Raw genomic sequence first — 25,124 nt, 5'->3', positions numbered from 1 at the left:
TTTTATTGTAAGGCAATTTTACGTTTCTCTTTTAAATATGAGGAGGTATTTGAGTAGGAGATACTACAACTGAGGAAAAAAATTATGTCTCATTGACATTATGATTTTATACCTTTGTAGAAGGCTGGTGCTATGATTTGAGAGCTATTTTGATAAGAGAGTAAAAAGTGATTATTTTAGTGAACATTTGCTGCTTGTGCCTTAGAGTTTTATGTGTTAACTCATTTCATCCTCACAGTATACCTGTAGATTAATTATATAAATGACCTTCCCCTTTCTATGGCTGAGGAAAATGAAGCAAGGGGAAAGGGTGGGAACTCATGCAAAAAAAATTGTTTTTTAAGGCAAGAGTCACCTTCCAAGCTGCTTCCCTTAGGCAGAGTCCGTTCTAGCACTAAGATAGAAAAGGCAGTTACTTCCAGAAAAATCTGCATCGTCTCATGACTTTTGCCACACAAGTCTCAATAGGTTAAATATTGGACAAATGTTTGCTTTTCATAAAATAAACCTTAGCATCTTTATCTTTCCCAATGTGTGTAGTTCCCACTCTAGGGCATTCTGGGAGCCAGGGAACAGAGGCAGCCCAAGTGAGCTCTTGTTTACACTTTGAGGAGAGTCCAGCATATTTTTTTTTTCCTGCAGAGGGGCTCCTGAGGTCATTCCGTAGAGCTCCTGTCAGAATCCTGGAGCTGCCTGCTAAACTGTTCCCAATCCCTGGCTACCGAGACTTCCCTCTCATCCTCACAACCCCCAGAGTTCCCTCTCTCCCTGTTCTAGTTCTAGAAACACACCCCTATGCTGGTGTCACATCCCTCAGTAGATTGCCATGTTGGCCTGTCATTCTTTTTTGTTCTTTAGGTTCACAGCAAAAGAAAGGGAGGAGCACAGAGATTTCTCTCACCTAGGGGATCCCTACGCAGCCTCCTCCATTACTAATTCCACCCCCATGGGTAAATTTCTTATAATTGATGGACCTGCAGGAGTCACCACCACACCCACGGCCCATCATTCGCATTAAGGTCCATTCTTCTTTATTTTGTTTTCACTCTTGCTTTGGATGCTGTGGGTCTGGACACGTGTCTGTTGTTACCGCATCACATGGAAACAGTTTCGCTGCCCTAGAATCTTCTGTGCCCTGCTTGCCCTCCTCTTTACCTCCAGTCCCTAGCAACCATTGATCTTCCCACTGTCTGTGGAGGGTGGCCTCTTTGTACCTTAGGTTTTTAAAAATGGTCATTATTTCTTCTTTTAAAAAATAACCGTGTGTGATGGGGAGCAAGGAAACATGTGCCGTGTCATGTGTGTGTAGGTCAGAGTTTGTTCTCTATCCCCACCATGTATGTCTTGGGGTTCGAATTCAGCTTGTCTGGCTTGGCAGCAAGCACCTCCCCCCGAGGCTGGAGAGATGGCTCAGTGGTTAAGAACACTGCCTGCTCTTCCAAAGGACCCGGGTTCAATTCCCAGCACCCACATGGCAGCTCACGGCTGTCTGTAACTCCAAGATCTGACATCCTTACACCAATGCACAGAAATTAAAATTAAATAAAATATATTTTTTAAAAAAGCACCTCCACTTGCCGAGCCATCGCTCTGAGCCTCTTTCATTTGTGGCTTAGGGTGATTTTTTTTTCCCATTGCCATATTCACTTCTCTTGGGAATGACTTGCCTTTTTCTGGATTCATTTTTCTATATATTTATTTCTTCCATTTACCGTTTGCTTTCTCTTCCTTAAGGAACATAGTATCATTGATGTATTGGGTTTGAATCATGCCTTCTGAACTTAAAGTGTTCTCTTATCCAGATTATTTCTTTCAACAGTTTTATAAGATGAGCCTTTTAGATCCCTTACACATATGAGAAAACTGAGAGTTTACTGTTTTGGGTGATTTGCCCAGTGTGAATGTAGTAGGCTTTTTTTTTTTTTTTTTTTAACTCAGATGGTGTCACACTAATGCTTATTTGCGCCAATGTCTCCACCTGAAGTGTGAGGTCCTTATGAAGCCAGACTACTTGATGGTTCCAGGAGTGACTTCTTCAGGGCCCATGCAAGTTCACCTTGAGTGCAGCCTGGAGCTCTTTTATGGGCTATGAAGCTTGGGGGAGGGGCTATAGGGAAAGAAAATAAAATAAAATAAAAAGAGACGGGAGACAAGTGAAATGTGGAGTTAGTGCAGAATGCAGAGCTTATAAAAAGTCACAGAGATTGTCACCTGGCGGGAGCTTTCAGTTGAGAACCAGCTTGTTGCCTTCGCTGCTTCAGCTTGACAAACTTGACCTCAGATGCTAGCTAAACCCTGATGGGGCCTCCCCTGTTCAAGGTGGCAGAGGACATGTGAGCCAGTTCATCTGCCTCTAAGATGGCGATGTTTGACACAGCACAGGGAAACCTTCAAAGGACCAGAGTCTCTTGTTGCTGAGTGTGAGTGAAAAGCCTGAAGGGGATAGACAAATGACAACCCTACCCTGTCCCCAGCCTCACAGGTGCATTTTTAACTCTTTCAAGTCCTTTTTCTAATGCCTTTGCAGGGTGCGAGCACAGCTGAACTGCTATGGGTTCTAGTATGGAGGTCTGCCCTTCCTTTCATTTTGAACACGGTGTTTTTTTCTCCTTTCCCAATGGCTTCTTTTTTGTCCTTCCTTGAGGGTGAGGGATGGCACTAAATGGCTTTGCAGTCACATCTCCCCATTCCCTGAGTACTTTAGATAAATGCCACCAAGCCTGTTGATTGGAACATGTTCAGCTTCTAAATAATCTTGGCTATTCAGCTTGATGGTCGAGACAGAGATTAAAGGAAAATCAGTAAAAGCCAGAGACATTAGTGATGTTCCCTGCCTCTTTCTTTTGTCTTTTGCTATTGTTTTTATCTCAATGATTTTTTTGTTCTCACAAAATTAATACCTACTAACATTTTTTCAAATAATAACATACAATTTAAAAAGACATCATTGTGTTTTCTGGGAACCCAGTCCAGCTCTCCAGAGGTAATCACCATTAGCACCTGATTTCAAACCTTTCAGACATTTTATTGTATTTCAAACACAAACCTTCTTTTCAAAAGATACAGTCTGTATATCTGTAAAGAAAATACATCTCTGTCCAACATGTTTTCACTCCTTTAGGGCCATTTTTTTGTGCTATTGTATAATAATCTACTTTTCATTTAGAATCTATGACAGACATTTTCCAGATCAATTGGTGTAGCATGACCTCCTTTGTTCCAGGTGTGACACAGAGTGTCACAGGTTAGTTACACAGCCCATTATTTAGCCATTCTCTAGTTGATGGTTCCTTAAATTGTATCTACTTTTTGATAATTCTAAATAATGTATAAATCAATATCTTTTTATGTGCCTTATCCACTGGTACTGGTATGTCTGAAGGTTCAATTTCTACTAATAGAATTTCTAGGTTACAGGCAACACACATCCACGTGTTGATAGACATTGTTCTTAAATAATGCCCCCGAAGCTGCTAAAATGCAGACAGTGTTCATTCCTTAGGATGCTCGCCCACACAGCAGGAGCTCCATCCTGCATGCTCTGACGAGGCACCAGGTGAGAAAGAGAATCTCCATGCTGCTTAAGTCCACTCCTTTCACTACTGCGAGGATTTGTAGCTCGTTAATATTCATTAACCATAGAGCTTTCTGCAGCGAACTGCCTGGCTAAATCATGTGGTCATGTCTCTGCTAAGTGACTTGGACTGACTGGTTTCGTAGGAACTCTGTACCCTGTGATAACGCATGGCGTTCTAATCTACCAAACACAAGGGTTCTTACCCTTTCATGTGCCACGTTTGTCAGCTTTTTCTGTCTGTCTTCTTGATTTCCTTGGTTTCATTTCACGGTTGGGAAAAATCTTCCTCCAGCAAAAGCTGCTGTGTTCTTCCGTACGCTTTGAGCACTTTTAGTTGACTTCTCCTTGCGTGATGTGAAGTAGGAATTTAACTTTAATTTTCTAACTGGAAGTAAGTAACTCCAGCACATCCTTAACGGCTAGTTCAATCAATCATTTAATTTTTGATATTTTCAAAGGTTAACCTGTTTCATCAGGGCATCTTTATGTGCATCTGCCTTTACGTCTTTGTTCTTCTTGTCCCACACTGGTCTTCCCTGTACCCATTTTGACTCCACCTTGTTCTGTTTCTCCCCACAACTGGTCCCTCTCTGCTTTCCTGATGCATGTGGTCCGTTATCTCTGTATTTACCACTTCCTTTAAGATCTCCCCTTCCCCAAGCAGTGCCACTTCCTGTATGCCTTTGAGCAGGTCATCAAGTCGTCCTCCAGCTTATTTTCCTCACCTGAAAAAATATCAACAAGGATAGAAGCAGTCTTACAATACTGTGATTGCACGAGGTCAGAGATCACGAGCTCTTCATAGACTTCCTGCCTTCATTCGTGCTTTTCTCGGAAACCTCAGATTTCAGCTCTTACAATATGCTGTGTGCTCTGGTTGTCAGAATGTTCACTAAATCTCAGTGTAAAGATCTCTCTCTCTCTCTCTCTCTCTCTCTCTCTCTGTGTGTGTGTGTGTGTGTGTGTGGCTTGTGCCTGTGAAGGCCGAAGAAAGTGTCAGATCTCCTGGAGTTACAGGTGCCTAAACTGCCTGATGTGGGTGTTGAGAACACCTCTGGAAGAACACTAAGCAAGGCCCTGGGTATAATCTCCAGTATATACACACACACACACACACACACACACACACACACACACACACACAATGTGACTTTGAAGTGTTATGTAACTTGCCTGATTAGGAGCTAAGGTAGGATGACGGATCTAAACTATTTGTCTCACTGTAAGGTGCATTGTTTTCATTACACTTCCCTCCCTTTAAGAACTGGCACTCAGGCTGGAGAGATGGCTCAGAGGTTAAGAGCACTGACTGTTCTCCCAGAGGTCCTGAGTTCAATTCCCAACAACCACATTGTGGCTCACGACCATCTATCATGTAACCTGATGCCCTCTTCTGGTGTGCAGATGTACATGTAGGCCACTGTATAAATAATAAATAAATAAATCTTAAAAAAAAAAAAACCAGCACTCAGCAATGGTGGCATTGTGTGTCACAAGTTCTTACATTTTCTTTTTTCTTTTTTCTTTTCTAATGATATCTAGCTTTATTAAAGATACTTTTCATAAACAATCATGGAATTTCAGGCAGGACGTGGACAAACAATCACTAACAGTATACAAGAACTTCCAAACTACCTTCTTGTATAGACTACCAAAATGAGAAAGCCACTATAAAACCCAATGAAATCTCCATTCAATGCTTTGAAAAGGGGGAAGTGGCTTAGAGTGAGGGTTGACATTTCACATTAAGGATGTTGCTTAACAACTTTTCACAGGCCGACCCTGACTTTCAGGAAATGAAATGGAAATGGCAGAATTATCAATCTGAAGATGCACAGTCTTTTATAAAAGGAACCACTGCTCTTCTGAGGACACTCAATGACATCACTGTAAAGTCCAGATTGCCCAATAGACTGGAAAAACAATTTTGGGGGTCAGGTTCCAAAAAGTCTCTGGTTTTAAGGGAGTTAAGTCAATGTTGACGATACGGGGTAGGAGGATACAAAAATAAATTTAGACTTTTTCTACACCACAAGGCGTTTTGTGCCATGGTGGCCACATATGTCAACTCGAGGATGTCTCTCCTGGGAGCCAACGGGAGTCTTTCAGAATTATCAGGGAAAGATTTTTCCCATCATCAATCCAGCTTGGGAGACATTTTGTTAGTGACACATGTTCCTTTCCCCCCAAACAATGAAGTGTTCTGTATGCTAACATCATAGCTTAAGGGGAAAAAAAAAGTAAAACAAAATTCTTCTTCTATAAAACTTGATTAAAAAAAATAGTATTTCAAACTGTACAGTCGCCAGAAGTACACAGTTATAAAAAATGCACACATGTCACTTGGCATTTCCAGCACCTTCAACTTTCTGTGCCTGGTCTGTCTTGGCATCTCCATTTTCCGTGGGATTATTCACATCCTTACCAGCATCTGCTTTCCCCTTCTTCCCCTTGGGTACCTTCTCTCCTGTCTTAGGCTCCGGCTCTGGCTCTGGAGGAGCAGGTTTGGCAGACAACCTTGCAGATCTTCTTTGTGGCTTGTCCTTCGCCTTTAGCATCCCCTTCGGCCTTCCTTTTGGGCATGGCGGCAGTGGAGGATGGCAGCGCTGAACACGGGGGATACAGTGGCTTTAGTCATTCTGGGGGTCTCTCTCTTATATTTTCTAACTACCATACTTTTATTATTCAGTTACATTACTTTCTATATGCCCTTGACCCCTTGACACATATCTGTGTGCCAAAGTTAGTTCTCAAAAGGCATTTAGATACACTAAGAATTGGATAAAATATCTGTAAAACAGTATTTTTTTAATAATTCTAGTGATTGTCATCATCCAAAAAGAGTAGTTGGCATAAGCTGTCAGCCAAAGATTAATATGAGTTCAATTGGACTGAATCTCCAACGAAGATTTCTGGTGGTGGGAGAGCTCTGTTCCCAGGCCCCAGCTCATCCCCCACACAGCCTCACGAGGCTCCTTAGCAACTTGCTGGGCTTTCCTCCCTCTTGGTCTCAGTGCTCTCTGAATGATCATTCCAGGCACAGGATGCCTCATATTGAAGACCCAGTGTGACAAAGCCAAGGTAAAGTTCATCAGCTCCATTTCCTTTTCTTGCACACATTGGATATTATATTCCTGGGATTCTCTTGAGGATAGACCGGAGCCTTATCATAGATCATGGGCAATGGAATGTGCTCAGAAATGACACCCGCCACTTCTAGGTTTGCCAATAAACTACATGGCATGCCATAGTTAATTTTATGCATCAGATTAGACATAAAATGGCTATGACTTGGTGAGCGCAGTGCCCAAATACATACTCAAATTTTACTCTGGATATTTCTATGGAGGTGTTTTTGAAAGAGACTATCATTTAAATCAGGTCATTTAAGGGCCTGAAGAGAAGGAAAACAAAAAACAAAACAAAACAAACAAACAACAACAACAACAAAAACCTCTCACTTCTCACGAGCAAGAAGGGATTCTGCCCAGGGATGTGTTCAGATCTGAAAGTGTAGTGCTGACCCCCTCCTTGTCTTCAGACTTCTGGCCCATCCTTCTGGGTGTCAGTGAGCTCTCTGTTGCTATAATGAAATGCCTGAGACATATACCTTTACAAATAGAAAATTCCCACTTTGCCCCACAGTCTGGATTCATCATTTATGGATCTCAGTGCTTTGGGCAGCAGTGGTTACAGATACATAGTGGGAGAAGGCTGCTCATAACTTGAGATGAGGGGGAGAGGGACAGAGGGATTGGAGTCTGATCTCATATTCCCTCTTGAGTGCATCCCTTTAATGACCCAAGGACCATCAAGAAATCACCTCCTTCAAGGTCTACCAGTTCTCCACATTGCTACTCTGGAGAGCAAGCTTTTAGCACAGTAGCCTGTAAGGGAATAAGATTCAAGTCTTCATCGTCCCAGGAGGCAATTCCTTAAAATAAATCTTCGTCAAGTGATACAAACATTTCACTAGTTCTGTTTCTCTGGACAACCCTGAACCACTTAGTCAAATTCCATGCTATTTTCCTCTCTAGCTGGGCACCCTGGAACCAAGGTGCAAAGATGACAGTCACTTGGAAGAAGCTTAGATCTCTGAGTCACCATGGAAAACAACTTCCCAGGAGATTCATCTGCCCCACAGTGAACTTTGCAGAGCTAGAAAGAGATGCTCTTGTGTTGGCTTATTGACAGAAGTTCCAGCTGCCAGAGTGACTTATCTTAATAGAAAGGGCTGTGTCACTGTAGCCAGGAGGCCCTAGGGAAAGGACTCTATTGATATTCTTCCTCTGACATAGGAATTTCCCATGGGAGATAACCTGTCCCCGGAGGTCTGCCATCCCTGAGGACTGATCCTGGGCCTGAACTTGCTGGTTAAGCCACTACTGCTCCCATGACCACTGGGTTCACAGTCATTCAGACATCCATCCTCCTTACATCTTTGTGTCCATCTCCGGTCTAGGGAAAGGTTGAAGCCTAGGCCATTTGTCCCTTCCAAGGATCAGAAAGAGCGATCCCTCTGTACTGAAATGGCAGTGTGTCAGATTGTGAGCAGCCAAAAGTAATAAACTCTCATGCCATCAAAGCAGTCCCAGGTGACAATGCAGTCCATAGGAAAAGCCAAGCCATAAGAAACCCTGGACATTGGTGACCCTTGAGACCCACATTGTCAGTTTTCTGATTCTGGACTAGACGGGATCCAGTCCAGTAGTAAGGAAGATTTGACTATCAAGAAATAAACTCAAATTACCTTGAACACAAAGGGAAATTATTAATTACTTCACAAAATTGAAAATATCTAACAATATTCTGACTGCCAAAATGGCTTTATCCAGACACTCAGAGGATGCCAGCAGAAGCCAGAATCTCTACCCTCTAACCTCCTGTAGGCTCTAGTCTCAGTCTCACCTTGGTAGCAAGATGGCGGCCAGAGGCTCCAGATCGGTATTCACTCAGGCTCACAGATGTTCCCTTTTCCAGAAAGTCCCAGAAGAACCTAATTGTTTGTCACTGGCTCTGACTTCTGAAATGTCTTCCCCATTCCTAGTATCAGGCAAATACAACTGGTTGGCCAACTCCAAGACGTATGGCCACCTGAGCATTGGAGTTGAGTTAAATCCACTGTAGCACAAGGATGGGTGTAAGAGTGGAAGCGAACTATTAGGAAATAAGACAGAGGAGGAGGGCAAATGCAAGCTAAGAGCTTACACAAGCAGTCCTCAGGCAGTGGGCCAGCCTCAAGCCAGGAGGTCTAAAGAGTAGGAGATGATAGGGGGTTTGCTCCAAGTGGGAAATGTTGGAGAAAATAGAAATGATTCTAGAAGGTGCCTGAGAATAGAGATAGCAAAGAGGGGCTTACAGGCAAGTCTGGAAGCTGATGCAGGGAGTCAGGGCTTTTCAGCTCTGATAGACACTGGAAAATGAGTTGAAGACTCCAGCTGCCAGTGGGCACGGGAGGTGACTGGTCAGCATCAATTTAAGTCCTGTCTGCAGTAAACAGCTTGGTCCCTGTGGAGTCCAACAGGCGGAGACTTGGTCCACTTGACCAGGGTGATTCTCACAGAAGTAGGAGCACAAAGTAAGCTAGAGAGCCACGTTGTTTCTCTGCTCAACCTCCCTTGGTCCTCCAAGTCCATGTTCTTTTCATTAGTTTTATGACCAGCCCCAAATTTCCCCTTTGACTTCCTCTTCATTGACAAGCGTAATCTTTCGTTCCCCTCATTTAAGCCCGTGACTCTGACTGAGAGTTCTCTGGGTCCTTCCATGCATCCAGACAAGAATACAGGGATCAGGTGCTGAGCTCAGTAGACTCCAGTCTTTAATCTGTCCCCATCCTTTGCAATGGACTCACATATTGTCTTCCCAAATCCATGTCCACTAAGGACTATAGGACGTGACCTGTTTAGAGGCAGAACCTTTACAGGTGTGGCGGAATTAAGGACCATGTGCTAAGATCGTTCTGCATTTAGGGGAGGATGTGCCTCCAGTGACTGCTGTTTTCACACGGACTGGCAAGGCCACAGAGAAGCTAGTATGGAGATTAAGCGGAGGTTGCAGTGATGTGTCTGTAGACTCACAGAGTTTCTGGCCATCACTAGAAGCTAGTGACAGGCATGAAATTAAGTCTTTCTTTGACTTTCCAGAGGAATTCTCTCCACCCAGACTTTGATTTTAGATTTGTGACTTCTACACGTGTAAGAGAATAAGTTCCTGTTTTTTCCTACCCCTCTTTCACTGCCAACCCAGCCTGCAGCAAGCAATGTTTGGGAATTCACATACCCCCATGACTCTGGTGTGGCTTCCATCTACATGCAGAGCCTGCTGCACAAGGCCATACAGCCATTTAGTGTTCCAGCTGAGATTTGAACCTGCTTCTCACAAGACCCAAATCAAGACTGTGTAGCTTTCAAGTCTGAGACTTGTAGAAGGAATTTGCATGGAGAAATGTTCCTGTTACTTGTTTTACATGCGTGTGCACATGCACAGACACACACAGACACACACACACACACACACACAGAGAGAGAGAGAGAGAGAGAAGAGAGAGAGAGAGAGAGAGAGAGAGAGAGAGAGAGAGAGAGAGACAGACAGACAGACAGACAGACAGACAGACAGACAAAGACTATATCATGTATGTAAACAATGGAAAAGTTCTGTTTGTCACATCAACTTCATTTCATATCCGCAAATGACTAAGTAACAGAGCCCTCTAATTGCCATCAGGCTGTGCACTTGACTGGGGCACAAAGAAGGCTAGACACTTTCTTAGCCTGCATTGTTTCAGAAAAAAAAAAATAAATGGAGAGGTGACTCAGAATGTAAAAAACTACATTACCTTAAATGATATGAATAGCAGGCCAGGCCAGGCCCCAGTAGTCTGTGGTAGACTTAGAAAGCAGAGCCTCCCTGGCATGCCCCAAAACAAGGTTTGTGGGTATCTGTGTTGCTTCCTTTCCCAGGCAATTTAACTGACTGTTGATCAATCAAACACAATCAAGAGCAAAAAAACCAGCCTGTATTTAGGAAAATAGGATGTTCTTTCCAATTAATGGGTGGAGGGGTAGATTGTCACCAGACAATTCATATAGGAACAATTAGTAGCTATTTGGAAACAGATACATTCTTTGCTTGCCTCAGCCAACATTTATCAGTGTTCTTGGATGCAGACCTCTTCAGTTCATATAAAGGGAAACGGAAATCATTAAATTACTGAAGGATATGGTAAACCTGACCTCACAAGAAAGACAAGAATCAGATCTGGTGGTGACTGTGCAGCCAGGGACAAAGGCCAGATCACGATGCAGGACAGTCCTAATGAGCCTTCACTGGAAGCCTCCTCTGTATACTCAAAGCAGCACTCTACACCCTCGACAAGCCAAAAGTGGTGCGTGAGACATCAGTCAGCGCTCCCTCTGAAATGTGGTAGCCTTGTCATCCAACTTACAAAGGCAGCTGCAACATCCGTTTTCTAGTTTATGCCTTGGGAGATGTACACATGGATAAGGTGGGAACCCTCTACACACACACACACACACACACACACACACACACACACACACACACACAGAGACACACATAGACACACACACAGAAACACAGACATACACACAGACACACACATACACAGACTCCATGTGTCAATAAGCAGATGATCCAAAATATTAATGCTCATTATGATTTAAAGTAAATCCTAGAATTTGAAGAATCAAAGAGTTACCTGTATAGGGGGCTGGAGAAATAAATGGCTCAGCAGTTACTAGCTCTACTTACTCTTCCAGAGAACCAAGACTCAATTCACACTGGGTGTGGTGGTGCACACCTTTAATCCCACCACTCAGGACGCAGAGGCAGGCAGATTGCTATGAGTTGGAGGCCAGCCTGGTCTACAAAGCGAGTCCAGGTCAGCCAAAGCTACACAGAGAGACCCTGCCTCGAAACCCCCAAACCCCCACAGCCAAAAAAAAAAAGACTCAATTCACAGTGCCCAAGCAGTAGCTCACAGCCATATTTAACTCTAGTTCCAGGGGCTCTGATACCCTTTCCTGGCTATGAGGGTGTACATGATGCACATAAATACATTCAGGCTAAAGACACATACACATAAAATAAAACCAAATCTTTAAAAAGCCTTCTGTACAAAAGGAACTCCTAAAGGACTAGTAGAAAATGTAGGCAACTATTCAACCAATTTTGGAATAAAGATGGTGCTTTTGAGGCACAAAAGCTATAGAAAAAAAAATGCAAAGAGAGTAACTGAAAACCCAGTCTTATGTTAAGCAAACCACAAACAAGTTGCCAGATCACCCCATGGTGTTGTTTGCCCCCATCAAAACCTGCACATGCAGAAAGCAAACTCAAGTGAATAAAAACATTTGGATGGGCACCAGAGACCACACGGCATAAGCCCGAAATGAAACAACTTCATGCTCTCAGAATTGCCTAAACCCAGCTGCTCACTGCTCTAGGAAATTATTGGTATTCCAAAGAAGGAAACTGTGGCTTCTCCCTTAAGAATTGTTCTTACATATTTGGAAAGTTTAATTATTTTTATTGTCCAAATTACTTTGTCTTTTAGAAGACTTTAAATAATCGATGTCTAGACTTATGAGATTGTTTTAATTAGACAGAGATGACTTGGGTCACAAAGTAGATTTTCTCCCTGGCTCCCTTGGCTCTGTTTACAATGTTATTTCTAAATGTATTATTGCTGAAGTAGAGGCAGTTAAAAAAGAATCCTCTTTATTCCTGTTCATTATGGCTACTGGAGAATGTTTGTGTTTGGATTGGAAGGCTAGCTAGGGTCTGACAATTGCTTTTTTTTTTTTTAAACAGGCACCATAAAGTATATTGCCTTTTGATTTCCTGTCAAATTCAAAATGTGGCATTCAGAATGTAATAAACTTAACATGCAACAAAAATGAAGACGGGGAAGAAAATCAGAGTCTTGGCACAGAGATGCTCAGCTTTAGCCCCATTGCCCCTCCAGTATCTTATATGCCAAGCAAGAGCTCCAAGTGCCTTCCTTGCCTTCCCTTTCTGTGGCAGGTTAGCAGACAAGGGGAGTTGGGAAAAGTAACACTAAGCAATTTGCCGGGGACCAGTGCAGCCAGCTCTTCTCTGCCACCCATACACAACCTTCCACATCACACAACCTTCTACGTCACACAACCTTCCACGTCCCTTGTGTATTAGTTCCTTTGCACGTTGTTGTGGTGAAATACCTAACAGAAGCTTGACTCTTTCATCCATTAGCTCCAAAGGGTTCAGTGCACGATCACTTGGATCTATGTTCCTGAGCCCATTGTGAAGCAAACTATGGTGCTGATAGCATTCGACAGAAGCTTTTCCTATCTTAACAGACAGGAAGCAGAGAGTGGCAGGAAGGGACTAGGGCTAATATACCTCCAAGAACCTTCCTCCAGGGACCTACTTCTTCTAGCAAGTCCTACCTTTCAAATTTTCTGGAATTTTCCACAATGGTAGCACCACCGAGGAACTGATCTTTGAGCAATACCCGAGCTTCTCGAGCTGAGTATGGTAGTGCATAGCCCTTGGGACATGGAGGCAAAGGAGTGACGTCATCCTCGGCTGTATGAGCAAGCGTCACATCAGCTCGCATTACCTAAGACCCTGTCTCAAAAGATCAAATCAAAGAAAAAACGTGAGTCTTCAGGGGTACACTTAATAGCTAAACCCTAATGGTCTATACTACTTTCAATGGCTCCTGTGTGGTTCATTCTTTGGGGAACTCTAAAAAGCAATTTGAGCTCCACGTGTGAGTGAATGACGAACAGTGACTACGTCAGCCGCAAAAAGGTACCAGAGCCCCAGATGGTGGCGTTCAGGGCACAGGTGCCTCTCTGTAAGACAGGTGCCTTTAAACTCAGCTGACAAACTGGGGCAGTGGTTCTCAACCTGTGGGTCATGACCCCCCAAAGGATCACATATTAGATAGATACCTTATGATTCATAATAGTAGCAAAATATAATTATGATGATGCAACGGAATAATTTTATATGGGGAGGGGGTGTCACCACAAGGTGATGAAACTGAACTAGGGCCTAGAAATGGAAAGAGACTTTTCCAGAACCACGGCTTTGAAGCGGAAGCAGGAGGCTTCTTCACACCCGTACGCTGTGATGTCATTGTTGAATTTGTTCCTCCCCTCCTTGTTTCCGGTGCCTCTCTCCTCTGCCTCCCCTCTTCAGATAAGCAGTCTCCAAGAATTAAAGCCCTGGGTTTCCCGAGTTTGACAATCTGTATCCATTCAACGTCCTTAACTAGATGCTGTCCGACAGGCCACCTAGCTGATGACTGTGTGCCTACACTCTGGAGTCAGGAGGAGCTAGGTTCAAAGCCTCGCCCTACCATTTACTATCTTGGTGCTAGAGGACACGTCCTGACAGCCCTCCCATGTCTTCATTTTTCTCTCCTACAGAATGAAGAGATGTTTTCCACCTCTGGTTTGTTGAAGGCAAGTGCTGCAGGAGTGTCTAGTATTGTGGCGTTCCCTGCACTGTCTCGATCGCTGCCTGAAGGTGGGAAATTATTTGCGTCATTTGTCCTGGAGCCTGGTGCTGTGCTCTTGGTTTGGGTTGGGGATGAGAGGGAGGGGGTTCAAGTCCTTTATGGTTAAGTCATTCCTAACAAGGTGAGGGTCTTCTGTCCAGGGACAGCAATAGTAGACCAAGGGTGGGGGGACAATCAAAATTTCCCCTTTCCTACTCACGATGAAAATAAAACAGTTCCCCTCTAATTAAAGGAGACAAGTAGATATTAGACAAATAAATAAGCAGGATGGATGCGTAAGAACTCTGGAGGGTTTTTTGTTTGTTTGTGTTTGTATTTGTATTTGTTTTGTTTTGTGTGTGTGTTTGTTTTTGTTTTGTAACTCTGCGTTTCCCTCACCAAAGGAAAGCAGCCGGTGTCTTTAGCTAGTATACCTTTTGCATTCGTTTCCATGATGACAAAACAGGATTGCCATCCCATACCAGTAGTTTCAGGTATGATTTCAGGATTGGTCTCAGGAGTTCTTCTCTAAGAGGGAGAATACAAAATAAAAGTTCTAGAAGACTATTCATCAAACTATTATCTATGTTCATCTCAAAGTAATGGATTTATGGAAGACTTAAGTTTACATTTTTCTTACTTATTCATTTACTCATTCATTTACTTCGGTGCACGTTATGTATCTGTGTGGGTGAGGGGGGGTGAATGTCCATCGTCCATGTGCATGTACAAGGAGCCTAGAGAAGGACACTGGGCATCCACTCCTATCCTCTGTCTCATTCCTTTGAGACAGGGTCTCTCACTGAACCCAGAGCTACACTGATGGCCTCTACCCCACTGCACCCTCAGCACAGGGACTACAGCACATGGCCACGCCCATCTTTTAAAAACATTATTATTATTTTTTTAAATGTGTATGGGTGCTTTGCTTGTATTTATGCCTGTGAACCTCTTACATTTGTGATGCTCAGACAGGCTAGAACAGGATATCGGATTCCCTGGAACTGGAGCTAGTTACAGACAGCTGTGAGCTGCTATATGAGTGCTCGGTGCTGAGTGGGAATTGAACCCTGGTCCTTGGAAGAACAGCCAGTTTGCTTAACCACTGAGCCATCACTCCATTTCCCCATGTCCTGCTTTTAAGGCAGATGCTGAGATCCAAGCGAAGATTCTCTCACTTGTACAGCAAGTGCTCTTAGCCAGTATCTCCAGTTTTTTGTATTTTAAGAAATCTTTTAAAACATAAATATATGCTGTTGTTACATCAATAGAAATAAGATGGTCACTATAAAGAAAAGAGCATCTCATGGCACTTTAACTTGGAGTCTACAGACACTTTTAGGAATCTCAACAGCAGAAACAATATTGGTCGTAGTAACAGTTGAGTTTGGGAGAGACAGTAGCCGCCATCCACCTCCTGTGCCCTTTACAAGTGTCATGTTTTGTCCCCTTTCTTTGAGCAAAATGACACCAATTTTGTTGGTCCTTTCTCCTAGAACCAATTTTCCCAACTCCTTCTTCACTCACTATCAACAGCGCCCCAACCTTGAGAATAATTACGTCTCATTGGCCATCATCAAAGCCAATTGGCTGCACTTGCTGTGGACATTTGGAGTCTGAAATAAAAGCTTGATCCCATCACTTGTATCTCAGGAAAAGCTGCACAAGTTACAGGGACCAGAGGGTCTCCTGGTGGCCCACAGGGATGGCCTCATCTCTATCTACAACTTCAGCTGTCAGTGCGGCTCCTGACTGGCAGCAGGCTTCACTTCTGTACAGTGGGACTTGGCTTCTCCAGCCAAAGGATCCTGGTTTAATGATAATAGTTCTATTCTGCCATTAGTACTGACAAGTGGTCATTTCTGTATGATCACAATGTTTGTTTCTATTGTATTGTATTTCCTTTTCATTATTCACTTTGGGGATATTTTATGAAATTGCTGTGAGCACTGAAATAGAAAACTACTGTTCCTACAAGGTTGAGATGTCCAAGGACCAAAGTCCCAATTAATATATAAACTTGTTTTCTTTGTATGCGAGTGTGGTGTGGGTATATGCATGTGTACTTACTCATGTGTTTGCGTGTGTGTATGTGTGTGTGTGTGTATGTGTGTATGTGTGTGTGTGTGTGTGTGTGTGTGTGTGTGTGTGTGTAGATCAAAGGCCCATGTTGGGTGTCTTCTTCTATCACTCTCCACCTTATTTTTTAAGACAGTTTCTCAGGAAACTTGCAGGTCACTGATTCAGCCAGATTTGCTGCCCAACAGGCCTCTCATATCCTCCTGCCTCTGCCTTCCTAGAAATAAGATTATGGAGCTGAGCCACAGCAACCAGCTTTTTTTTTTTTTTAACATGGGCTCTAGGGATCTGAATGTAGGTCCTGAGGCTACTGTGACAAGAACCTTACTCACTAAGACATCTCTCTGGCCCCTGTGTGTTTCTATTTAGGGACACCTTACTTGTATTATTAATTACTACCATTGAATTTGTGGCAAGCCATGGCACTATAGCTCAGGTCTGAACAAAACTTATCTAACACTTACGTTTTCACCATAAGACACATCACAGTCTTCCTGGGTCTAAGAGCATAGCATCATTAAGTGTCTGGACTTTTTAAGCAGTAAAATCACCATGAAAAAGCACACAGAGATTAAAAAAAATCATCATATCAAGTGGACCACAAAGAGGATTCTTGTTTACAATCTGAAAGATGGAACAAAGGCAGAACATTGCCCCCTCAGCCTCAGCTGAATGTGGACATTGGCTGACTCACTTTCTGTTGACTTTCTGTATTTAGCCACTAATGACTTCAAAGGCACCATGGGTATTAATTAGCATAAATAAGTTTTAATGAGTAGGTAATTTCACAAATACAAGCCCTTCAAAAAACAAGGATGAACTGCATATGGTTTTTTTTCCCTAAGACTTAACTCATGCCTTCTACAGAACAAGCACTTTGCCAAGCAGTCCATGCACGCCTTGCTCATTAAGGGTTTCCAATAACCAGGAGGCAGGCTGGAAAGATGGGGAGGAGTAAATAGACGTTGGAAGAAAGAGTCCTACCACCTCAGGATCTGGTTTGCATTTCTTGCAGGTGGAAAGTCACGATTTCCTTATAGCTTCTGGGAGGAAGTGGCGGAAGGGGAAAGAGAGGGAGAGGAAGGGAGAGGAAGAGAGAGTGGAGAGAAAAAAAACCGAGAAGACAGAGAAAAAGAGGAAGAAAGAAGGATGGAGAGAGAGTGGGCAGAGCAACTAACTTACAAATGTTCTCTTTCTAGAAGAAATCATGATGTCAAGTGGACGCCAGTGAAGATTCTTTGAGAATGTTGTCTAGCGTTAGGTGTCCATTTGGTACAGCTTAGAGTCATCTGAGAGAAAATCTCCAGTTGAATGATTTCGTGCATCAGATTGCTCTGTAGGCATGCCTGTGGGACATTGTTTTGATCTTTAATTGACGTTGGCTAGTTCGGGCCGCTATGAGAAGTGCTGTTTGTTGGGCTTTATAAGAAAAGGAAAGGAAGGAAGGAAGGAAGGAAGGAAGGAAGGAAGGAAGGAAGGAAAAGACAAGACAAGACTAGGACCAAAAGCAATCTAGGGGAGTAAAGTATACATTTAATCTCACAAACCACAGCCCATCATTGATGAATGCCAAGGCAGGGTCAAGCAGCACCTTGAAGCAGAAACCACGGAGGAACACAGCTTGCTGATTCTCCCATTGGCTCAGGTCTAGCCAGCCTTCTCACACAGGCCAGGGAAGAGGCACAGAAAGAAAACTAGGGCAGATGTTAAGCCAGCAACTGAACCTGGTTAAGGCCAAAGCGGCTGAGTTGAACCTTAGCACCCGTCTTCCATCCTTACACCTGAACATGGCCTCATACACTCATCTGCATTTGCGAAAGAAAGCATTTCAGAGAAATAAGTAAACCATCTCATTTCCAACTTAATTTTTAACCTTTTCTTAATCTTTGAACCTGGCTGTAAATTACACTCACTAAGCAAAACAGCTTCAAAAGCCACAAAAATCACACTCATGTACCATTGTCTCTCTTGAGAAACCCATACCTACTCTTGGGTATGTATGAATTCCTGTCTACCTGAATAGCCCAACTTTGCTTTACCTGGAATCATTAATAAGATCCATGTTCCTCCTGAGAGAAGGCCCTCTGGGGGAAGAAACTCCTCAGCTTATAGCCTGCTAGCAGGGTCAGCCAGGGTCTCGGACTGTGGGGAACAACTCTATAGAAAAGTCCTTTTGTGATCACCATTTACCTACAAGGAAACCGAGTCTCAAGCAAGCTAAGTAATAGTACAAGGCATAGCTAATAGATGGCCAAGCAGGATTCATACCAAGGTTTGGCCAGTCTACTGCCCATGGGCTTATCACTCTGCGCCACAGTCTAACACGGGTAAGTTGAGGCTTGTACTGAGACGGAACTTGCAAGGACCAGCAAATGGGTAACTTCCTGGGGGCAGCAACCTTCACTGAGAGGCAGTGGGTATGGTGCAGAGTTCATGGGGGTTCGGAAACGAGAGCACTTGGCTTCAGATCCTGAGTGGGTGATTATGTATATGGAACTTCGAATGAAGCACACTTTTCTTCAGCCCACACTGCTTGCTTGCTTAGTCTCAATTTCCAATTAGTTCGTTCCCTTTGGGGATCCGGCACATACCTTGTGCCTGGTGGAGCTTGACTCAAGGCTCCCGAATATGGAAGAGCTGGAATTTGTACTGTTGAAATGGACCGAGCTAAACAATTTTTCAAACACACCATTTTCCCAGCAAAAACAGTGTGAGAGAAACCACCCAGTAGGTTATAATAAGCCTTCAGGCTTGGCTGGCAAGTCTGTTGTATTAACTGCACATGCCAGGCATTGGCTCAGTGCACTAGGACCACCCATTTCACTGTCCTTGTATATTCAAACTTGACAGGGCTCCCTGCTTATGTCAGGACTAAATATTATCCAAACACTGACAAGAAACTTGATTGCCTGTTGCGAGCTAGATATTTTCTTTGTTTTGTTTCAGAGCATATTATCAGTGTGCCCAGCATATTTTATTTTCAGAAAGATAGTCTCAAAGAGCAGTGGGTGGATTTTACAGTTTGGTATTGTTTATACAGGGCTCGGGTGTGGGTGGCTGAAGTGAAGAAAAACCTAAACCTAATTTCTGCTCCCCCACTCTTACCTTAGGTAAGTGGTATGCTGCCTACACACAAGGACATTCACCCAGGGTGACATGGATTTGGGTTTTGTTTTCAGCAAATTTATCCTTTGTTAGGGCTTCTCCTCCAAGTCATTTGTTAATTATCAACTGTTATTTTATTTTTGCACTTGTAGTTTAGAAATAACCTGGGTGCCCTGTGCTAGGACAGAAAGAAGGCAGCTTTCTCGTTGAACATTGGTTTTTTTTGAGTGTGGAGTAAGGTCCTCGCACAAAAGAAATCCTCTCGTTAGGCTCCACATGCATCAGTGAATCTCTGATTATTACCCCATTTTACTGATAAGGAGAAAAGCTGGGGCCATCATCTGTGTGTTAGGTTCTGAAGAAGCCCTAACACCAATGGCTAAGTTAGGTGCCCATTGACCTATCAGCGGGCACGCTGGCCCTAGCCGCCGCCGGGCTCTCCCGGCCCCCCGCGTGCTTCACTCCCTTCCCCCAGCTTCTCTTTCCTATATACGTGACCATTTTTTTTTTTTTTTTAGGTTTTTTGAGACAGGGTTTCTCTGTGTAACCTTGGCTGTCCTGGAGTCGCTTTGGAGACCAGGCTGTACCCGGCCATCTTTGTTCCCTTTGTTCCCACTGCTCTACTCTTGGCCTCTCGGTTCTTCTCTCTGTGTCCTCTTGGCGCTTTTTTCTCTCCTGGTTCCCTCTTTTGTGTACCTTTTTTCTCTTCCTCTCGCTCCCCACCCCCCACTCATGGCCCAGTCTATTTCTGGCCATGTTCAACCCACGACTTTCTTTCTCTGCTCAGGACCCTTTCCCGATGCCCCTGGCTGTTCCCTCATTCTACAATAAAAGCCTTCTCCTCAACCGTGCCTCGGAATGGTCATCTCCTCATTTTTATTCCCAGAGTAGCTTGCGCACAGTTGTAAGAGTGAGATTCAAGGTTTCTAAGAGCAAAGTGGCAAAAATACAATTTTTTTCTTGTTTAGACCCAGGGCCCAAAGAATAACATATTGAAGTACATTTTGAAAAAGTACAAACCGGGGTTGGAGATGTAGCTCAGTTGATAAAATGCTTGCCGTGCAAGCCTAAGGACCTCAGTTTGTGGCCCTGTTCGTAATACTGAGATGGCAGAGATAGTCTACTTGGAATGTTCTAGGCCAGTGAGAAACTCTGTGTCAAAAAACAAGGTGGATAGTACTTGAGCATCCACAGCTCGGGTTGACCTCTTGTGCGCAAATGCATGTGCACACGTGCCACACACAAATAAAAAAAAATACACCTGTAGAGCACAACTACATGGGTTAAATAAAATGCCCAGAATGTCTGTATTCCCCAAATGTGGTGCTTGGTGACCATCTATGCAAAACTTGCAAACGGTGTTTGGAAAGCCCTGCTTTGTGACGTCATCGAGGATGCTCTGACAACATCGAGGGTGAGGCTCTTCTTTAGAGAGATGTGGACAGGCTACGGGTCCTGTCTTCTTCACATAGGTCAGAGAGTAGGGTCCTGTCTCCTCCACTCAAGCCACATATGATAGCTTAGATTGTGTCCACTGGACTCAAAAGATCCCAGGGACACGCATTTGACTCATGTCTGACCAATCCTGTAGGGACTTGGCCTGTGATGTAGCTGCAAGTGGCCAAGTAGGCTCACAGTGAGAGCAAACGGTCACTCACCAGTAGACAATAGAGAAGCCTTGGGGGAGGTGGGGGAGGGATGGCAGCAACTTGGAGACATTTGGGGAGGATTTAGATAAAAAGAAAAACATCTTGAACTCCTGCCACAGAACTCTCTGGAAGGCTAATGTGACCCCAATAGAGAGTGGATAGACAGATACCTGCAGGCTTATAAGGAATTATAAATATATATCCAGAGGAGAAATTATATGTATTACAGGAACTGCAATGACATGGGCATCTCTAGGGAGACCCATGGAAACATCCACAAACCAGTCAGCTTTGGGATTCTGTATACAGTGGAGCCAATGCTGTGAATTCCAATTCCCAGGCACAGGCCACACTTCTGAGCTTCCCTTGCTTTTGAGTGTAACTATGTGACCAAGTCACAAACAGTCGAGTATGGCCAGGAATATCAGGCCAGACAGACACCTTCTTACCTGACCCCACGGAACTTCCTGTGAGATCCCCGGTGCCATTTCTCTTTGTCCACCGTCAGTGAGAAAGACAAGGGTTGGAGGAAGCAGGTTTTGAACTGGAGAGATGCAATGCAGGCTTCTCCCGACCATCTCAGATGCTGATTCGTGTTGCCCGGGACATGGGTAAGGAACTGACTGTCCCAGTGAAGTCAGTGTGTCGTGATGGAGAGACAGATGAGCGTGTTTGTGTCTACAGTCTGCCTAAACATGAGCGGCGTATTCCAGCACTTTCCATCACCACATTCTCTCTGAGACAAACAGGGAAGGCCTTTTCCACCTCTTAACACTCTTCCTCTCCCACCTCTCTTGCTCTCCAGCTGTGGAGAATCAATCAGATCTGGTGTCTGACAAGAAGGAGATGAATTAGTAAGGAAAAGAAGCAGATAGCTATACACTCAGCTCACCCCAAAGCAAACTTTCAACTTAGCTGAGGGGTGGGGTGGGGGTCCTAAATTGGGCTAACAAAATATTTTTAACATTAGTTGGGGCTGGAAATTCAGGTTAGTACAATAAAAGCAACCATAGTTAAAACTTTCAAATGCCTTTGAAATATCTTAGATATCTGGGGAAAATATGACAGCGGCTTAGGATTTTTACCTAGAGGCACCAACAGAGCTGGTCACACAGTGAGAGAGAAAAATAAATGTTGTTTTTATTGCCTTCTGTGTAGCCCAGCTCATTTAACATAAAGATTAATATGTCTAGATGCTGCCACTTTGTAGCGAAGGTTATTCACTGAATAACTTTGTACCTGCAAACAGCAACATTACTCTCTCCTGAAAGCAGGGTATCTGATCCAGTCAAAGTGTCACTAGGGCCTCTTGCCCCCGGAAGCTCTTTCTGAAGAAGACAGTCTCTTTTTGTCCCTCCAGGCCCTGGATGTTGGGGAGGATTGTTCCATTTCCTTGGACCCCTTGGCTTGTGGCTGCATCATTTTCAGCTCTCCCTGTCCCCTTGTCATTATCATCTGCCTGTGAAGTCTCCCTCTCCATCACTCAAAGCAGGACACTTGTCACGGGACTTAACACTTTCTTGTTGACAACACCAACTTGATTGTAAAATGCCTCTTTTCAGATAAGGGAGGAAATTAAAGAACCCCTAGAGCCAACTGAAAATGAAAGTAACACTTACCTTTGGGCTACAGACAGTTCTAGAGGAAAGCTATAGCTCTAAGTGCTCCCATTTAAAAAGACACACACACACACACACAGAGAGACAGAGACAGACAGACAGACAGACAGACAGACAGACACACACACACACACACACAGAGAGAGAGAGAGAGAGAGAGAGAGAGAGAGAGAGAGAGAGAGAGATCTCAAATAAATAACCTAATGATGCACATTGTGGATCTAGAAAAACAAGAGCCATCCAAAACTGGAAGCAGTAGATGGAAAGAAATAATGGAGATTGGGGAAGAAATGAGTGATGGGACTAAAAGAACAGTTTACATAATAAAAAAGAAGCTGGTTCTTTGAGAAATAAATGAGTGAAAGTGATTGCCTCCTAGCCAAACTAACCACAAAGAAGAGAAAAAAAATCCCTATTAATAAAGTGAGAACACATAACACACACACACACACACATACACACACATACACACACACACACACACATACACACACACGCGCGCGCGCGCGCGCGCGCGCGTCTGCCAGAGCCCACTAAACTTCAAGTTTCACAAAGGAGGGGAAATTTCTATTACTTCATCATTTACCTCAGGACCAAGGACAGGGTCTGGTTCAGCGTATAGATTGGAGAAAAATGTTCAGATTTGGCCCTTGTCTGTAAAAGGCAACTCGGTTGTCTAAGCTTTGTGTTCAAGTTCATTTTTGGGGGGGTTCTATCTGTTTTGCCCTAGCACTGTAGTGGGCAAGGACTCACTGGTGAGGCTTAGTTTCTTGCTGTCTACATGTCTTTTTCAAGTGTTTGTGTGTGCTTAGATGAGAGAAGCATGGGAGAATGGCAAAGTAGAAGGATCCAGAGGGTCCTAGAAGCCTACAAGTAGAACATTATGATAGGCAGATTTGGGCTCAGGGGTTCCACTCAAACTAAGGCACCAGCCAAGGACAATACAGGCGGTAAATCTTAAACCCCTACCCAGATCTAGCCAATGGACAGAACACTCTCCACAGTAGAGTGGAGAGTGGGATATTACTTTCTCACGTACTCTGGTGCCTCACCTTTGACCATGTCCCCTGGAGGGGGAGACCTGGTGGCACTCAGAGGAAGGACAGCAGGTGACCAAGAAGAGACTTGATACCCTATGGGCATATACAGGGGGAGGTAATCCCCCTCAGGAACAGCCATAGGGGAGGGGAATAAGGAAAAAATGGGAGGGAGGGAAGAATGGGAGGATACAAGGGATGGGATAACCATTGAGATGTAACAAGAATAAATTAATAAAGGAGAAAAAAATAATTAAAAAAACAAAAACAAAAACAAAACCTCCATATAGGCAGAACTGCAATTCCTGGTCCTTTCTCTGTCTTTGCACCTCCTTAAAAGTGCTTTAGGCAGTTAATAAAAAAATTGGTGATAATTTTCCTCATTAAGTCAGTACGATGAGATTTAAGTAGACTGACTGGTGCTGACAGCCACCCAGGAGAATCACACTGATTGGTTTCCTATGAGATAGAGGTCAAAATAATTTGGTTCTTATTATGTGGGTGAAAACATCTTCAAGCTTGTTTATATTGCTTCTTGATTACTTTGCTGAGTCTTGTTGTTAGCACATTGGGGAAAAGAAATATAATTCAAAGTCACCTTTGAGAAAATGATCCATCAAAAATGAAAATAAACTTTGAAAGGAACGAGTGAGGTAATCTGGGGACAAAGAATGGATAGCTGTCATTCAGTCTGTGAAGCTCTGCCCCTCCCCCCCACACACTCACTTTGCTCAGGACAGGTGGGAGCACTGGGCTTCATGCTACAAACATGACAGGTGTGTTCTTCACTGGGCACTATCATGCCACAGGCTCTGCAAAATCTTACAAAAAGACAACACCATCACTGGCAACTAATATCCACATTGAGGTCTAGAGATATTGGTTAACTGTCCCAGGCCATATGGGGTCTCAGAGGTTGAGCTCGGCTCCTCATGATGGTCTAGCCTGCCTCACTGCTGCTTGGTGTACCCAGCCTGGTACTATATGTATCTTTAGAGGAACTATAAGCAAAGGAGGGAGCTCTTCCCTAAAATTGGAGCTTTTGGTTCTTTGTGTCAAGTTTAAAATTCTATTTATATACAGAAAATTTAGCAGTATGCATAATTTAGTTAAGGAGTGGGGGAGTTCTTTGATCTTTGCTCTTTTTCAGCTTGGCAGCGCAGGACGGTTTGGACTCAGGACATTGTCTCACCAGTGGCAATGGATCTCATCATAGCTATTGTAACTGGTCCTGATTGCTTCCACCAGCTTAGCTAGAGCCCTGTGTGAAGGCAACAGTGGTGTGTGCCTTCCTCGGACCAGCCACCCTAGCCTGGCCTTCCCCTTGATGATTTAGTAGGGATTCCTCATCTTGCAATGCAGGGCAGGTAGGGGGAACCACCAGCTCAATGTGGTCTATATCACAGGAGATGACCAGTAACTAAGCCTTCTTGTTCTCCACCAAGGTACTGACACCTGATCAAAGGACAGAATGCTCCCTTTGCCAGCAGCAGCTTTCTTCTCAGCATGGACCAGCAGCTTCTGCTTCTTTACTTGCTTTGTCTCTGG

The 25,124-nt window shown here is 43.8% G+C and overlaps 1 long non-coding RNA gene and 1 pseudogene across 2 annotated transcripts in view; both read right to left on the bottom strand.

Moving 5' to 3' along the window:
• LOC311607716 overlaps positions 1–25,124 on the bottom strand; it is a 612,504-nt gene that overhangs the window by 63,527 nt on the left and 523,853 nt on the right. The window lies entirely within an intron of this gene.
• LOC311607715 (non-histone chromosomal protein HMG-17-like) lies at positions 5,857–17,927 on the bottom strand (annotated as a pseudogene). The gene is made up of 2 exons (XR_014783668.1): positions 17,758–17,927; positions 5,857–6,183 (listed from the first exon to the last, which is right to left on the bottom strand). The product of XR_014783668.1 is annotated as a non-histone chromosomal protein HMG-17-like (transcript).

Source organism: Acomys minous (genome assembly GCF_964271855.1).
Source record: "Acomys minous genome assembly, chromosome: 10".
In the NCBI taxonomy this organism is placed as follows: Eukaryota; Metazoa; Chordata; class Mammalia; order Rodentia; family Muridae; genus Acomys; species Acomys minous.
The sequence above is the reverse complement of the archived record's forward strand: the minus strand, read 5'-3'. Positions and strand labels throughout refer to the sequence as shown.